Raw genomic sequence first — 19,261 nt, forward strand, 5'->3', positions numbered from 1 at the left:
GCCCTTTTCTGTGTTATTCATCTGAGCTGTACAGGGTGGGTTCAGCACAGCATATTCCTCCTGACAAACTACTGCAGTGCTCCTGAAGTCTCTGCCTCTGTGCTGGAAACACCACACGAGCCTGTGCAGGGTACATCTAAACACAGCTGGTGCCAGTCGTCTGTGCTCTTCCAGAGTGGGAGTTACGGTGGCAAAGCAGGAGCATTAGGACATGTACAACGGGACCAGGCAGCAGCACTTCTCACTGCTGTGGTAGAGGGTCTTGTGCTCCTGGAAGTGCCATTTTTCTTCTCATGAGACTGAAGAGTCTTGCTTTGACCTCCCATTGTGCATTAGCACTTTCTGCAGGAGATGAGAAATTTGGGAGCTGGCCAGATTCCAGCCTGCAGTAAGTTCTTCTATGTTGCCTGCTGAGATTCCCTCTGCAGTTTCAGGTACACTGAGTGCGAGGGCCCTGCTCTCATTATCTGTAACAGTTTCATCTCTGTTAGCAGTATATGGCAGGCTGGTGTAACTACCCACTTTCCACTTCAGGAAGGACTGTACTGCAGTGGTGAAGTCTGTCTCTTGAGTGTATACATGTGTAAAACCAATGGATGATGGAGGGGAAAAATTTACCTCTTCTCCCACAGTAGCTTTGCTGGAATCTGAGGGAATGCCTATTCTTTTGAGGCAGCAGTGGTAACAGTCCCCAAAAAGGAATGATTTTCTCCCAGCTGACTGGGTTATTAAGAAGGTGGCTCTGCTTTGGATACAACTCCTATGGAGGGACATTGTCTCCAGGGTTTTGAGGCCAAATCATGTAATGATTCAGATGGTATAACTCCCATTTCATCCCCCATGTCTCTTTTGTGTTAAGTGCCAAGCACAGCCTAAAGATAACCTAAGGATCAGTAAGTACAGGCAGTTCTGCTCTTTGGGGCCAGATGTTTGGGCTGGGATAAAGTTAGTTTTCTTCACTGTAGGTGGTGAGGACAGTGTTATGCCTTTGTGCTGGAAACAGTGTAATGAGAGCAAGTGGCTGTGTGGGGCTCAGTTGCCTTCTGGGGTTAAACAGCAACAATCAGCTAATAGATTTTATTCACTGATTAATATGAAAGTGAAGAACTGTCCTGGAAGCAGGATCAGAGCCCAGAACTCCTTCTTCCAGGTGTGTGTCACAATGACTAGAATGCACAAACAGGCTGTCCCTTTCTAGCCAAAAATATCTTGAGTTACTGCTGCACAGAGATGCAGCAGAGACGGGCTGCTCTATGCAAGGTGAGTATGGCCTGTCACAACTGAAATGAAAGTAATCTCTGCTCCATTAAATATAAACAAGTCAGGAGGAGCACATCCAGAAGAGGGGCTGGCAGGTTGCAGGTCCTGGAAGTGCCCTTCTGTAGCTCTGAGTCGGAATCTGGGACCTGAGCATCAAAACCCAGTAGAGTCCATGTCCTCACTCTTCACTGGTGATTGGCATTAGGCAGCATCTTGTGCTTGGGCTGATGAGGAGGTGAGTGCTTGGGCAACTTTGGGGTTTGGTATTCACCCCGAGCTATAACCCTGAGTTATAACCCTGGGCTCCACCTGCAGTCTGAGAAGACTATAAGGCAATTCCAGGGGCAGAGTCAACTGTACACATGTGTACTGTTGTACAGATGTGTACTGTTCATCAGGCAGTTTTCTTGAACCATCAGAAGGAATAAACCCTCCCCATCCTCCTTCCCAGCCCATCAGGGCATCTTTGCTAACGCAGTAGCATACCTGTGTGATTCAGGCACTTTCATTACCTGATGGCTGATTCCTGGTAGTTATTTTAATGGTCATTACTTTGAGGGTTCCTGCAGTAATGTGAGGAATAGATGCCCTGGCTTTTGGCAGGCACTGAGGAAGAGTTTGCTGTGCAGGTTTCCCCAGGTAGTTGTTGTCAGTGTGTATCACATTTGACTTCTCTTCCAGAGTCTGGTTTCCAGTTCAGGTCTTCTCTTGAACAAGATTCTGTCCTTCACCAAAACGGGCTCTTTTCGTGGTGTGCTCTAGAGAGAGGAAGGGTGAGACTGCTGAATGCCATTTTTAGTTCAAATGTATTAAGTACATGGTTTGATCTATTTTTTTTCTAGTGCTAGAAAGCTAAAGAATGAAGTGCTGTGGCAGCAGTGACATTATTTCTGTGCCATGTGCTTTCCAAACAACAAAATGGACAATCTGTCTTGAAGGATTCCTAACATGGAACAATGAGGCAGGCAGAATAGAGGGGGAAGCCCAGCATACAGGTTCAGTAGTCAAACAGATGTCCAGACTCTTGCTGGTAAAAGGGATATATAGATTATTTGGGTTTAGTAATACTGTAAGGAGGCAAACAGGATCCTGTGGGATTGGGAATTTCAAGATGAGGTATCCAGCCTTATATCTTGACTTTTTCCTTTTATATAATTGCATTATTTGAACATATTTTATGGAAGTCTTGGGAGCTGGAACTCATCTCACCACAGGAGGACTCTTTTGGTCAGCTAGTTTCCTTTCTCATGTTCTTAAAAAGTCTCTACTCCCACATCTGCAGGAGCTATGGTATTCCAAACCTCCCTTCAGGAAGGCAGTTAAAAAGGAGCATGACTCTTCACAGTGCTGACTCTAGCATTGGGTCCTGAGGTTCAGCTTTGTTGGTGGTGTGTTGGAGACTGGTCGGTGTGTGCTTGGTTCTTCCAGCATCCCTTTTGCCAGTCAAACATGGCCTTCCTGATGCCAGCCCAGCTTGAGGAGTGTTAGAGCTTTGTGCTGCCAGCTCTTCCCACACATCATGTGATGCCAGAATTAGGGAATCGTCCTGATTTCCAGATCAGCATAGTGACATGAGGTAACCCATTTTTTAGATTTAGTGGTTGATATTCCCATGAGTTCCTCTCCACCCTTGGGCAGAACTGTATCTTGTGACAGGATTTTCATACATAGGATCTCCTTGGCACAGGGTCCTTCAATTTCAATGGATTTATTTCCCCTCTGTGTGCACCTGGTTTTGAAGATCTTTCTCCTTGGGAGGACAGAATACTTTATAGTAATTGGGAAATGCTTTTGCGTGCACATCCTGCAAAACAACATGTACCTCTTAGTGTAAACGATTATGCTACACCACATCCATTCAAAAGCAGGGAGAGTTCATATTATGGGGGCAAGAGGAGACATGGGGTTTAGCTAAAATAGCGCACTGAATTTGGCAGGAACGTACAGCGTAATGCTGATCAGACTGCTTATGAGAGCAGCAAGTCTGGAATGTGTGCTCTGGAAGCAAGGAATCAGAGAGATTTCAGCTATCTACAGCTCAAATTAATTAGCATTATGTAAGTGGAGAGAAAAGCAAAAACTTCAAGGAGAGGGAGACATCTGTTATGTCTCCGAGTTTTCGAGCTTGCCTGCAAATACAGGTCTCCTGCAAAGACACAAGTATCTCTGTGCAGGGAGTAAGTGATGAGGAGTTACTGGCTAAAATCCAGTGGTGTGCTTCTTGCTAATCCTGGCTCTTTCTCACAAGGGATGGTTTGCTCTTGTAACTCTTTAGGGTTATTTATTATTACGTTATGATGAGGATTATGTAGCAGCAGCATGTGAGGACAAACTGCAACCTCCCTGTCCTCTCCCACTGAATCTAAATAGCGTGGCAGTGTCTATCAGGCTGATGGATAAAATTCCACATTGCTTACCTACATAATAAGGAAGCTTTCTGTGATACCAAGGAATTCTGACTCAGGAATGTGTTCTGTTTGCTCAAAGGTGCTGCTGGCAAAGGCATGGCGGCTCAAGAACACTTTTGAATATGTACCAAGCAAAGCACTGATTACAGTGGTGAGGTGGGAGGTAATGTTCCAGCAATTTGGAAATCACTGTTGAGAGTTATAATGTTTAGCTAAGGAAACACTTCTCTGAAATAAGACATTAAGGCAGACTGACTCCTTCTCCCCCCACTGCTTTCCTCTGGTGGGTTCTATTAAAATGTGTTGGGAGGAATAAAAGGAGTGAGGTCGGGTCAGGCTGCGCGGTGAGGAAGGTCAGACAGGGTTAAGCGGGTCAGGTCACATTTCTGTGTCTTCTGTAGTTCCCCAAGAATTTGGGGTCACTGCTTAGAAACGGTGCTATTTGATCAGCTGTTGGTAATTGGAGCATTACACAAGAGCAAGTGGATTCAAAGATGATTCTTGAAGGTGAATGATTGGCAAAAAGCAATGAATGGGACAGTGTTACATTAAAAAATGAAATGTGCCAATCCTGCATTTTGTTCCCATTTCAAAGAAGCTGCCATGGTTGGTTGACCTAGAAACAAGCACTGTCTGGCTAAGCAGCCAGAAATGTGCATTTCTCTGTGCTTAAGGAATAAATGCAGGAAGGGCCATGTGTCTGGGAAAGGAGGACACACAGCCAAGACACGTGCATAAGGTGGTGATCTGCTGAGAAAATTAACTTGCTGCTTCAAAAGTGGCTGGGCACCAAGCTTGGACAATAGCTACATTCTATATCTGGGAAGAGATGGGATCGTGTTGAAGGGCTAAGAATAATCTTTGGGCAGTAATTGCAAAGTATTTAATAACTTCTTAAGGAAAGCATACGACCATGAGGTAGTTTTCATCGCCATTCATCAGGGTGGCGAATTGAAGTATTCCGGGGTTAAATAACTTGCCTAAGGTCAGAGCAGACCACGAGCAGGGCTGGCAGCAGTACCTGGGTCTAAGCTGTGCCTGCTGAAATGACTGTCTTGAAAGAAAGCAAATTCAGGGTGGGTAAATTAACTTTTCTTGAATGATGAAAATGGCAGGAGAATCGAGTAAGAGGAAGAAAAAGCCTTAGAGAAGGTAACTTCAGGATGGCTTTCATGTTCCCTTGGGAATGGAGAAGATAAACAGTGGTTGGTTGGGGGTTTTAGTACTTTTTTTCTTTTCCCAAGTTCTGGGTAAGAATTTGGCTCAGGTGTTCCCAAATCTCCTGCTGTTTGGAAGCCAGTCTCCTTATAAAGTAGTATTTCCTTATAAAGTAGCAGTCTTCCAGTGCCTAAAGGGGCTGACAAGGTATCAGGAGAGGGGCTTTGGACAAGGGCAAGGGGAATGGCTTTAACCTGCCAGAGGGGAGACTGAGATGAGCTCTTAGGCAGAAGCTGTTCCCTGTGAGGGTGCTGAGGCGCTGGCACAGGGTGCCCAGAGAAGCTGTGGCTGCCCCATCCCTGGCAGTGTTCAAGGCCAGGTTGGACACAGGGGCTTGGAGCAAGCTGCTCCAGTGGAAGGGGTCCCTGCCTGTGGCAGGAGTTGGAGCTGGATGAGCCTTAAGGTCCCTTCCAACACAAACCATTCTATGATTTTCAGGCCTAAACATAGCAATGGACATAGAAAAACAAATCTGCCTAAGGCTATTAGCTTATTAGTAAGTTCTCCTCTAATAGTTGCAATGGGAGATGCATGTGGCTCTCTGTCAGCTGCCATCTTTGTCTTGGATCTCCTTCTCTGGAGTTCCCAACACTGGGGATAGCTTTCTGGCACACAGAGATAATGCAGAGAAAGAAAGCATCTATCTATGGGGGAGCAGAGGGAATACCCTTTATGTTCAGTAAGGAAAAACTTGTTGCAGAGAGTTTATTTAGAGCCCAGCAAAGAGATTCAAGGAGATGTATTCTGTGGCTGTTCTACTGCAACTTAAAGGACTTAGATGCACTCACTTGTTATGTCACTCCAGAATGCTGTAATCCAGCTCAGAGTTCCTACTTCACCCTGTTCCTTCTGCCCACTCCTGCTTGGCAGTTTTTTCCTCTTAGCATTGGTTTTGGACCCATGACAGGTTTCTGAACAAAACAGCATCTCGCTGCACTCTGATTGCCACAGTGTTCTCTGCTGTTCACAGACACCTGCACCCCCACAGCCACTGAACATGTCATATCTCTTTATATATATATATTATCATATCTGAGTTAAGCTATAGCTGGAGCAGAAGAAGAAAGCCCAGCAAACAGTCATGTGTTTGTCAAAGCATTCAATGAACTCCTTGTACAAATGAATTGTATGTACCATAAAACTGAAATGCTACAGTAGTTTGATAGGGAGTGAATGTTTTAAAAATCATTTAAGCCTAAACACATTTTATTTATAACAGATTTTCCAGGTTTTGGGTCCTGAGAATGCTCCTGTTGTTATAGAGAACAAAGAAGGAATCACAAAGATGACACTAGAAGATGTTTTTGACTTACCAATCTGCTTCACAAGCAGGGGAGCAGCCTTGTAGGTGTGTGGATGTTTGGTGATGGAAGGGCTTGAGAAGCAGGGTTAGAAAGGTATAAGGCTTTCAAGAAAGGTAATGCACTACCTCATCCCAAACCACAGAGCTCCACCAGGCACTTCCCCATGCTAAGGCAGCCCCCTCCAGCCTCTTGTACTTTGGAGTCTGTACCTAGACCATGCTCTGCCCCTCAAAACTCCCTGTGTGAAGTCTTTTCACAGAATGATAGAATCCCAGCCCGGTTTGGGTTGGAAGGGACCTTAAAGCTCCTCCAGCTCCAACCCCTGCCACGAGCAGGGACACCTTCCACTGGAGCAGCTTGCTCCAAGCCCAATCCAAGCTGGCCTTGAAATGGTTTCTGCATGGCAGTAAACCAACCACTTAGTATTTTCCTTTAGGTTATGAAAAGCCAAGAGTGCAGCCGCTCCACTTTCTGCCTTATTTTCAATGACTTATTAATAATGTGTACATTTAGTTTTCCTCCATAATACTACCAAGAAGAACTCGTTTGAAAACAACACACAGGCAAATGTACGCTTACTTTTTATAGCAGGAGGGAGAAAGATGAGTGTCAGTCAGTCAAGACTAGTTCCAAATACGTCTCCAACTAGGCCTCCTACAGAATAAGTGATACTGGCCAGGTGCCATCTGGATTACGCAGGGCTACAGCTCTTTAAAGACTGTTTGTTATGGATTTCCACAGTCGAGATACTTACCAGGGAAGAGCACACTGCTACTGTGTTTCATAGAAGTGCTCCCAACTGTTTACAGTGTTGCTCAATACTGTTTAGGTGAGTTTCACTTTCAGGGTGTGGTTTCATCCTGCCCTGTGGTAGTGTTTGTGTGGCTACAACCTGGCTGAACCCCCTCAGCTGGTACCCTTTGGTCCCTCAGTGCTCTTGCAGAATCTCACAAGGAGTGCTTCCTAGCAGGGCTGAGCAGAAAGCATCTGAACTCACTTCAGCACAGCACAACTGTGAAGATAAGCCAGGCTAGGAAGAGCTTCAGCCTGCCCACTCTGCAAACGTTCATATCTGGAGCTTAAACCAGTGTTAATGCTTCAGAGTTATTCACCAATGACTTCATATTCTGGTTCAGGAAAAGCCTGGGGAGTTTTTCTTCAGGACACACCATCCTGAAAGCTTTCCTACCTGTTCTTCGGAGTAATTGTGTGAGGATTGCATTGTACCTTCAGCAGGAGGTATGAGTTTCCTGTCCTTGGACTTGAATGGTGCAGAAAGCTCAGTGTAAACTAGGAGATGAATTTCACTTGATAGGCACTTTTGATTTTATCATAACCCCAAGATGTGTGCCTGGTTCAGAGGTTTCTGATATAGTTTGCCTTTGCTCCTTTGCTTCTCTTATGGAATATTCCATATGTCTTTTTTCAAGTTTTATATAACTGATACCTTAGGCAATTATTCAGCTTAAAACATGAAGGGACAAAAAGTTACTGCCTATGGACAAAACTAAACATTTTAATCATATAGAGTGTCTTTTTTAAATGTACATATAATTATTCTTTTGGGCATCTGCACATGACATTTGCCATTTTTAGAGATGCTAGGATGATTTATTCTCATGTGAAGAGCAATGCAAAGGGTTTGGGTTCTGAGGGAACAGGGAGATGGAGAGCAGTTGTGGCAGCGAAGGGACTGAATGTCACTGGTGTTGCCTGTGGGACACATAGCAGAAGAAAGCACAGAAGAGCATGGGATAAAGGATGGGGTGAGAGGGGTTCAGAAGTCCAGCAGGAGATGGAGGGACTGTGAAGTGTTAGAGACTGGAGAAACTTTGGGGACAGAAAGAGGCATCACATAAAGCAAGATGAAAATGGTGTGCCTGGGCTCTGCACCCTGTGAAGAGATGTCCCTGCACAGGGAGTCTGCAGCCTGGTTGGGTGCTCTCACCTTGTTTTCCTTCTCCCTGCTTGTTAATTGTGGAGGCCAATGGCCATTGAGGCAGTGGGCCTCCTGCTATTGGGTTTATCTCCACTCTTGCATCCTGTCAAGCAGCAGTAATGTGGTTAAGCTGGTAAATGGGAGCTGTTCAGACACTAATTAAAACTATACGAGAATTACAAGGAAAAACTGTGCTGTGCTGATACTGAAAAACAACTTCACGTAGAAGAGGTGTCAGTTCAAACCTGCCAGTCAGATGGCAGTGCTTAGCTCTGCTGGGTCAGCTCCTGTCTGACTTAAAGGTTTAGACAGTCCTATTAAATACATAATAAACATATGGCTATGTCAAGAAGTATCCACTCACTGCATAACATAATCAAAGCCAACACTCATGTAAAAGAGTGTGTGGCTGATCTTTTCATTCTGCCAGTGTCATTCCACTAATTTCAGCAGGGATGCTACTGACTTGGGCAGCACACTGAAACAGCAGCACAGATACAGGCACGTTCTGCTCCCAGCCTGCATCATACGTGGCAGTGGGTTATGTTCTGAAGTGGCTGCAGTCTGTCTGAAGCAGGAGAAGCTTCTGTAATCTTTGACTGGGAATTTTGACCCAATCTATTATTTACAGTCTGGTTTGTGGAAGGAATTCAAGAGCTGAGGCCAACAGAAGCAAAAGCAACCCAGAAGGGTGAACCCTCCACCTTTCTTGCTGTATCTTCTGGGTAAGCTCAGCCTTACAAAGAGCAAACATACCAGTTTCATACCTCTGCTTTGCCAAAGGCAGGACCACAGTGAATGGCACCACTCATTAGAGCATTAGTGTTTGAGGCATCTGAAAGGATGAATGTAAGAGGCCAGGGCAATTTGAGGACAGCATAAGTTTACAAAGGTGTATCATAGCCATAGACAATGGGAAGGATTAAACTTTTTTGTCTCTGAACCAGGTAGGACAGAAGATACCTTGCTATAGACAGAGTCATTTTCCTGGCAGTTGCATGTGATACGGGTAATATCTTGCCTTTCATCAAGGGCAGAACATACATTTGCTCTGAAGGAGGACACAGGCATACTAATCCCACAGGAACAGCAGGTTAATTAATAATGCCATGAGGAAAAATCTGCTTGCCTTTGTTCTCTCTTTCCTGACTTCAGGTTTGAAGAGTCTGAGGAACAGAGAACGACACAAAATCCGTTCACTGCAATGTCTTGGGACCTTCCAGCAGCAGAGAACGTGCTTTTTAGTGGCTCTTTTGTTGGAGATGACAGTTATGCATCTGTACAGAGTCCATGAGCACCATTCCATCACATACAGGCTTTAAAGGGGCACTTGGAACAGTTCCTGCCACGTTAGAACTACAGCATCAAGCAGCACTTGGGCCATATCACTCTGCAGCAGGAAAACATCCTAGAAAGTAGGTCGTGGAAATAATCCTACTGGATCCAGTAATCAGAGTATACAGTGGGGAGGAAAGCTCAAAGCGAGCTGGGGAATGCAGTTTCTTCTGCCTGAGTGCTGGACAGGAGGGATTGTCTCTGAGGGGCTGCTGGAAGGAGAATTTCTCTGAAGTAGGACATAGCCATCACCTGGGCTCAATGAGGAATGTAGAATTTACCACATTAGAGCCACTTCTTCCTTGGAACCTGGTGTCTTCCCTCCTCTGTGGAGAATGAAGCTTTTCAGAACAGAATGGGAATTAAAAACCTGCTAGGTGTCCAGACCTGACACATCTGAATACACATACTGGAATTGTGTCCAAGTTTCTGGACAACTCTGTGATGGTTTGTTCATTCCCATTCAAAGAATGTAGACACAGGATGAGGGAGGAAAAAACTGGCTGGATGTGGGTCAGGTTTTAAATGAATTTGGGTTGGAAGCTGTAGATATAAAGATTACTGGGTTTTTTTTGAAAGTGGTTATATGTCTCGGAATTTTGGATTGATTATTCCTGTGGTATTTTGGATGCTTCTGCCTCAGGGCCAGGACACAGAATCCAAAGCCATGCTGTGGACTTGATTCAGAATCCAGCCCTTCTTCTGAGGTTTTGATAACAGGGGTTTGTATCCATGATTATTCTCTGCTCCTAGTCAAAGTAGAATGTGAGGGCTGTTCACCTGGCTTCTATGTATGTATAGCCCATGAATAACATAAACCCAGTAACCACCATGCTGGGTAAACTGGAGCTGCCTATGGGCTGTACATAGGATAAGATCCTACTTTTATATCCTCCTGGCTCCTTCCAATTGGTAGTTTATGGTGAGGGATGTTTATGGGAGAGCACTTCATGGGAGTTTACATGAGCGATGCATGTAAACCATCATGTTTAATAACTCTCAGTGGATCAGTCCTCCATGAAATGTTTTGTCTATTTTTATACGAGTTTGTTTCTTCACTGTGACTCCTTGATCCTTGTAATGAGAAAAAGAGCAAATAGTAATATTTTCCCCATTTTATCCATAACACTCCGGATTTACATCTCTCTTCTTTCTCTCTGCTTTGAGCTGAAGATAACTGGTTAACCCAACTGTTGTCACTGCTGCAGAGCCCTGGGTAGCTTTGCTCTTCCATTTCTGTGCATGTGAAATGAGGACGATGTTCCCTACACCATAAGATAATTGGGGCTTTTAAAGAACTTAAAGACTGTTACATAGAAAAGGTATTATTGTAGCATTCAGAATGAATTCACAACTATGTATGCAGGTGACTTGAGCATCACATTGGTCATTCTCATTCACAAAAAGCTCTTCTTATAAAATACAGACAAGAATTCCAGGCATCAGATTTTGCAGATTTGGCTGTTACTTCCTAAGACACACTCCCAGAATTGTCTTGGCTCTAAAACTTGAATATTCCTATATAAGAAAGGTAAAGGGTGAGCCCAGTCAAACCCTGAATTGCTGTTAACTGAAAGAGAAGTCTCCCACACCTCCTTATTCATTGCCTCGCTCCTGAATTCCAGTTCATACGCTGCATCTCTCATTCCTGGATCAAGTGAAAGGAGAGGTATGTAAGCATTCCAGAAGCCATTTCACCATAATTAAATTCTGATTTGGCTCTTTCAACACTGCTTTTTTTTCCCTTGCTCAATCTTTGAAAGATTATTGGAAGTAAAGAGTTTAAACGGTCACTTTTAAAGTTCTACCCTCTTCTCTTCTGAGGCTTTATTTATAGCTAGTGTTTTCATCTTTAACACTTGTTTTCCCCTTTCAGATTATCTGCTCAGATCACTCTGTTTTACTCAATGTAAATAATTCCAGTAGATTTCAGAACCAAATAGTGATGGATGGGATTAGAATCAGAGCTTTGTTAAGTAGCATGAGATGATCCTTTATTTCAGCAAGGGAGATATATCACCTCTGCTGCAAATTATATCATGCTGACAGAGGGAAAAGTACTGTAAGCTGATGCAAAAAGAAGATGATCTAACTATATTGATAGAGGAGGGGAGCAGTGCACCACTGCTCAAAACAAGCACATCGGGAAGAGTTTGCTTTTCCCCTTGTTTCCATTTTCTGAAGATCATGATCATGAGGTAATTGTTTCTCTAGATGGCAGATACAGCCAGTGCCTGCTGGAGAGGTGAGTCTGATTCATCTGCTCACGAACTGTTTGCAGGGTATGTAACAGGGACGGTCACAGTGAGAATGATGAAGAGCAGTCTCACACAGAAAACATGACAGCATCCCAGCTTGTGAAATTGGGCGCTGAACACTTCTTAAAGCCCTTTTTTCAGATGGATTGTTTACAGGCAATAATTCAGACCGTATCCCTTCCCTAAAACGCTTTTGATGGCAGGGCCAAATTTCATTTACTGTTACATCAAATCTCAGATGAAGTCATTATCTATTTCGTGCAAGCCAACAGGGATAGTCTGGATTTATATAGGGGTTGTTGGGAGGAATATCTACTTAAAGTCTAGAGAAAAGAAAGCCCAGTAATGAAAAGCAGTATCACTGAGTGCTAACACAAGCAAAATGATCTGGGTCTGTGGTCTTGTTTGCTTCTTTGCTGGGTACACTGGTTTGCTGAAGAGATCCCAGACTAAGTTGCAATTCGCAGACTCAAATGCCTGTGTAAAAGTCTATAGAGATGCCTTGATGTCAGGATGGGGTGTTCATAGATGGTTGCTTACATCCAGGATTTTACCAATATGTAATTAATATCATTTGCCATTGATGCAGGTTAAAGCATCACCATATTCAAACTGATGACAGAAAAGAACAGGACTGCTTGAAGGGCTGTTCTTGTACACAAATCCTTTATCACTCTTCTCCTGGATTGTTTGGTATTGCAACTGAGGCTAAAGCTTCTTGTATGGACGCACTACATTCAATATTGAAAAGTAGTTTATCTGCCAAAGCAAGTTCTTTTGGAGTCCTGCAGTCATTGACACTGCCAAAGCAGTGTCTGTTTTACTGCTCCATCAATACACTCTCCGTTCTAAGCCATTGCTCCAAAACACATTCTACTTAAGTAACCCATTTCTAGTTGAAGTATAACACAAAGTTTCCACTATACTTGCTTTGTAAGCAGTAAGTACCTATTTTTAAGATCATTAGGTGTATCAGTAAATGTAAGTAACCCTTTGTAAGTATTTGTTAAACCTACACTTCAACTGGGCTTTGAAATGGCAACAAATTTCATGCTGGATTTATCATTAAGGAGGGAAGGGAAAATCATTGTCTAAGGTATAGATAAAAGCAAAAGGAAGCTTTTTATTTTCCCACTGCTGCTTTTTCAAACACCAGTGGTTGAAATAAAGATGGAATGAAATATCCCACAGCCTCTATAATAATCCTGATCAAATGTGCTAAATTGGAAATTTATCCCAAGATTTGAGCGAGGAAGAATGTGCCTGCCCACATCTAAATTCTCCCCTAGAACTTCAATGTGCAAGTTTCACATGGTGTGCCTTTCTTCTTGTTTTAAACTGCCCTGAAACATCACTATACTGATACGACTGTGCACTGTTCCTATCAAAGAGTATCTCTCCTAACTTACTTGGTAAATCATTTGCTCCTGAAGGGAGCTGTCTTTTGCCACATCACTAGTGAACAGTTACCCCACATAGGATGGAATGGTTTGGGTTGGAAAGGACCTTAAGATCACCCAGTTCCAAGCCTCTGCCACATGACACACATGACCCTAGACCATGTTGCCCAAGGCTCTGTCCAACCTGGCCTTGAACTCTGCCAGGAATGGAGCAGCCACAGCTTCCCTGGGCACCCTGTGCCACCACCTCAACAATGTCACAGTAAAGAGCTTCTTCCTTTCATCCAACCTGAACTTCCCCTGTTGCAGTCTGAACCCATCACCCCTTGTCCTATCACTACAGTCCCTGATGAAGAGCCCCACTTCAGCATCCTTGTAGCCCCCTCAGACACTGAAAGCTGCTCTGAGGTCTCCACGCAGCTTCTCTTCTCCAGGCGGAACAGCCCCAATGTTCTCAGCCGGTCTCCATATGGGAGCTGCTCCAGCCCCTGCTCATCCTCATGGCCTCCTCTGAAGCTTAAGTTTTCCAAGTCATCCTAAACATTAACAAAGAAAGGAGTCTACGTGCCCTGTGTTGTTACTGTCAGTCTTAGGAAGGTGTAGGAACAAGAATGTTTAAAAAATAACTTAAAATATGAAGTGCTTTTAAAATCCTTTGCCGACCGGCAGGAACATTAGTCAATTTTTTTTTTCACTTTTACATGACTTGGTTCTATATTACCCAAATGATCATTTTCTGCACTTGTATAAAACAAAAATAGTTTTGCTCTTCAAAGATGAGATTTGGCACTTAGGGCAAAATTTCCCTCTCCAATCTGCAATGCAGATGCCTTCGCCGCAGAGCAGATTTCAGCTGCTTTGCTGCATTCACTTCATGCATAAACCTCCACTGAGGGCTGTAGGAGCTCTATGCCCAGACCCTGCTCACACAACGTGGAGCAGGCCAGAGGGAAGAGTATTCCCCTCATTCACCTGGAATGCCCAGGACCAAGATCCGGACAAAGCTTGAAGTCATAGAATCACAGAATCCCAGGCTGGTTTGGGTTGAGGGGAACTTTCAAAGCTCCTCTAGCTCCAACCCCTGCCACGGGCAGGGACCCCTTCCACTGGAGCAGCTTGCTCCAAGCCCCTGTGTCCAACCTGGCCTTGAACACTGCCAGGGATGGGGCAGCCACAGCTTCTCTGGGCACCCTGTGCCAGCGCCTCAGCACCCTCACAGGGAAGAGCTTCTGCCTAAGAGCTCATCTCAAGTCTCTCCTCTGGCAGGTTAAAGCCATTCCCCTTGCCTGTCCCTACAGGTTCTTGTAAAAGGGTTGTGTTGGTAGCAACTATTCTCAGACAGTTCTTACATGATCTGAAGTTTTCCTGGAATAACTGAGAATAGGCTGCTGGAGCAGCCAAGGGTTAGCACGGTTGAGGTACTGAGCTGCAACCCTACCACCTAAAATTTGCCATTAAACCCAAATCATTGCTCTGTGTGTTGTGTGCAGGGCTGTTACCAGCATGCAGGAAGAATTCATTTCCCTCAGTGCTGACAGAGAGTGCTGCTCTGTGTCTCCTTCCATTAGCAGCTGGAATGGTTGGCTGCTGAATCTAAGTACCACTGCCCATCCCTTCTGTCACATGCTGAACATAACGTGCAAATCTCCTACAGGGAGGAGACCCTCCGGATGAAGTGGGTAGGAATCCTCTCAGTATTTGTACAGGGGAAGGTTCCTTCCCCTGTGTGGGAAGAATGTGTTAAAGCCAGTCCCGGTTGCTGTTTCTGTGTGCCTTGAGGCAATGCAGGCAGGATTTTCTCTTGAAATCACTGCTAATTAGAATGAATAAATCTAACAAAATAGCAGCAGTGAATATTAATTGAAATAACCCCTCAAATCTCACCTAGATGGATTTTGAATTTTTCTCTTGGTTATTTTGGCTGTAAAGAGACATACAAATAAATCTATGGACGTGTGTCCGTACCTAAGGAAGTGTGGAAAAAAGCAAATGAAAACCATCACAGTGCAAGTGGATTTTGGTGGAAATTTCCAGCAGAACTGTTTATCCAGCCATGTTGAAATCTGCTTCCTTCTCCTCCCTAAACCACTCTGTTTGAGAAGAAGAGGGGGCAGGAGACTGTCAGTTCAGATTGCGGTGCCAGATGTGGAAAATCATTAAAGATACAGGGGGAAGCTTTGAAAAATGCATTTGGTTCAAGCGAGACCTGAGCACCTCCCAGTGCTACTGGAAATGAGTGGGGCTGGAGACACCCCTCAGCTCTGAAAATGTTGTTTTAGCTGTTTTGAGAGGTTCTGTCTCCTGCTGCAAGAACTGAAGTCGATTCCACACCACCTGTACTCTTCATGCACTGCCAGCAGAGGAAAGAGCTACGTCCATGGAGTGAACTTGTGCTGCAAATGGTTGCTGAGGGCCGTTGGCTGCATTTTCCCAATAACAAGATCTCACCCTCTATCAGTCTGTACACTTCAGTCACTTTGATTGCACTGAGGCCATGCACATGAGATTGTTGCCTTTGCAGATCCGAGCACTGAGTATAGTGATCTTAATGATAAAATAAGGACAAAAGCAACTCGGATCCATTTTGCCTGGGTTTAAATGGTGTAATAGAAGAGTCTTTCACCTATTTGCAACAAAATGTGCTCCACGCAGGAATTGTAATGGATGGAATTCAGGAGAATAAAAATCTCTTTGGAAAACAGATATTATAACATAAACTCATAGAAGTTTAGTTCTATGGGAAGAACAGAAAGACTTTCTTTCATCTTATTACTGGATTACTGTTAAATGGTAGCTACTGGCCAACTACTTGGAATTAATTTCCTTTCTAGAACAGAGAATTTACAGTACAGTATCACATCCACCTTTGTCTGGAATGTTGGTCTTAATGGGGATGTTATTTTTAGATTCCTTGGATGGGACAAAAGGCTTCTCAATTCTAGTGCTTGACTGGGTTCCATGGTTTCTGTGTTTGGTTGCTTCTCTCTAATTCTTTTCATAACCTTGGGCAAATCACTTAATACCTGCATTGCCTTCAAACCCAAATGGGATGCTGAGAGCTGGAACCTGCCTGGTGACTCTGCCCTCTTCATAGACTCAAAGAGAAGCCTCAGGAAGAAGGAAATGGAAAGATTCATTAATATCATTTGTTCTGGCATTGATCATTCACTCAAAAGAAGATACAATGGGATTAAATGGCCCATGTTGATTAAAATATGTGGATGCTTTCAAAGAGGAGGTGCTGTCTCAACCTCAGAGAAGGTTCTGAGAGGTATTACTTTGCTTACATGATTTATATGTATTTTTTTAAATGCCTTATTGATTTTTCATGTTCAGTGGAAATGTGAACAAATCAGACTGTCCTTTTTGATTCTAAAATACTACAAAGGGAACACAGTGATTTGAAACCTTTCCTTTAAGGTGGAATCAGCACCAAAACTAGAGCACACCTCAGAACCTGTGTTCAGGGGTTTGCAGTTACCCATTCCAGTGCTCCAGACCAGCTTGGAGTTGTTGTGTCTGACGCTCTAGGACAGCCTATCTCCTGTGTAATAACTGCAGTGAAAATCCTTGTGAGCACTGTCTCTGCTGGTGAGTGCTTTCCCATCCCCTGTTACTGCATTACACAAGAAATCTCCAATTTAGCCTCTAATCCTGGCAGGCATTTCTTGGACCAGATCGCTCTCCTTTCATGTTGGCCAAGTTTAAAGGGGGAGAAGGAGGAGGAGGAAGATTAGCCAGCTGCTTTTAAAGCCCATCAGTGCAGAGTGTATTTACTGAGATGGGTGATAAAGACAAGCTTTGCTCTTCTTGTTTGCTTTTCAGATAAAGACTGTGTTATGTGTGGGGAATAGAGATCACGTTTTCTTGCACTTGTATTTTGTGATTGGCTTTAAGACCAGGAGGGATAAACTGGTGCTCCAAAGGAAGTTGGCAATGGAGTTTACTCTATAAAAAGAAACCTGTAGTTAGGATACAGTTTCCTATTCTGAGTCAAAGCAGGGTGTCGAGTCAGAAATTCCGACCCAGCGGGTCAGGAAGGATTCCAGGACTTCTTGAATCACAACTGAAATGTGTTCCCTTCCTTTCACCCCGCTGGCCCACGTCCCACTGGGATTACTATTCGGAATTACTTTATTCAATTCACTGTGTGACTGGTGCTTCATGGGAATACAGAGAGTGTTTTCCCCACACTGCAGCTCCTCTTCCTGCCTGAAGTGACTCCTCTTGTTTCAGTACTGCATGTGCACATGACCAGTTCCACCCCCTCCATTTGGAAGACTTTTTATCCCTAAACCACAGGAGATGTTGAACTCTACCCTAAACTGATGAAGGTAACTGCTTGTACTGTTCCCACTGTCCTAGCTCATTGTGGTTCACTTCTGAAAAAGAAACACCAATGAGGTTCTAAGCTACTTGGGGAGTGATTTTACTCCATTCTCATTTTTTCATTAGAATTATTTTGAGGACACATCACTTTTTAAATGAAGATTGTCTTTCTCCTGTAAAAAATCTTGTAACATTAGAACAAAAGTGTGCAGTTTATTTCCATAGCCTCACATTTCCAATAAAGGCAGAGCACAAACCATGGCAGTTTGTTCTGTCCTGGCTGTGGCTTTGTGGACACATTTGAACTAGGAGCTTTTCTCGTCTATCTTTCTCTGTATATATTTGGCAACTGAGATGGAGAATAGGAAATATTTCTCATAGTTGTCATTCTCAAGTAGTGCTGACTCCTAAATACGAGGTCACAAAAATAGTTTAAGGAACCATAAATTATATACACCGTGTATAACTCATGGTTATGTGATACTTTATGATGTGAAGAAGTGCAAATATCAAATCTGCCTGGAAAGAAGGCAAAATGTAACATTAGTGAGTCTCCTGTGATCTACAATAGCTTAAATTTGATGAACTGGAGCTAGTAAGACATACTGACCTGGATGGTTTTACTGAGTTGGATCATTTATTGTATCCCATCCTCCTGGTTTTCTTCCCCCCAAGAGTACACTAAATGAACTGATGACATGGTTTTGTCCTCTCCCCCGTTATGTGCAAGCAGCACATGCAAAGGATAAAATGTTCAAATGTAAAGATAATGCAGTAATTAGCATTAGGCATCTAAAAAAGCCAAGATAATCTAAAAGGTGAAATAACAATGTCAGAAGGGAAATTAACTTGTGAAGTTCATGGGATGAGCAGATTCTCTGCAGTTTTGGTGGTTCTGTGGATCAAAGAACGTGCTTCTGCAAAGTGCGTTACGTGATGCTATTAGGTAAGTGGTAAAACAAGGCAAAATCAGTCTGTGCCTTAATCACGGGGCTTTAATAATTCTCCTTTTGCCCAGTATATCTTTCATTCTGCTGCACACTGGACTATCATCAAAGGATGGGTGGAGAACACTCCTTCTAGAACACCCTGTAATTTAGTACTTAGGTCATTTTCATAGGAGATGTGGGTTTGAGCCTCCTCAGGCAGACATCTCCCACTTCCTTGTTACTGTACTAAAAGGGGATGTTATCCCAGCATCTCAGAAGAACATTTTCTAGAAGGATGACTGTAGGTACCTAAGTTTGAGGAGAATATTCTTGGCTTTGGAGCCAGTTCCATCAGAGGTGAGCTAATGTGGCCATGAAGGTCAGCTGTCTGAGAAGCAGGAGGTGCACAGCCTTGCTGCAGGGAGAGACTTCATACCTATGCCTTGCTTCTGTGATTTTGCTGGCTGGGTTAGGAGTGGCACATTGTCTTCTGTGACTGCCTTGCTGAGGAACCAAACTTTTGACATGAATATTAAGTGCTGAACACCATGCCGGTGGAATAGTGCTTTCCTTTGGACAGGGTAATGCATCAGGATAAGTCCATTGTAAATTGTGGAATCATCACAGACTGGCTGGGGTTGGAAGGGTCCCTAAAGCTCCTCCAGTTCCAACCCCTGCCACGGGCAGGGACCCCTTCCACTGGAGCAGCTGCTCCAAGCCCCTGTGTCCAACCTGGCCTTGAACACTGCCAGGGATGGGGCAGCCACAGCTTCTCTGGGCACCCTGTGCCAGCGCCTCAGCACCCTCATAGCAAAGAATTTTTTCTGAACTTCTAATCTAAATCTCCCTTCAGTTCTTTTCCTGTCAGATTAACACCTCTG

The sequence above is a fragment of the Melopsittacus undulatus genome, chromosome 12 (genome assembly GCF_012275295.1).
Source record: "Melopsittacus undulatus isolate bMelUnd1 chromosome 12, bMelUnd1.mat.Z, whole genome shotgun sequence".
NCBI classification, from domain to species: Eukaryota; Metazoa; Chordata; class Aves; order Psittaciformes; family Psittaculidae; genus Melopsittacus; species Melopsittacus undulatus.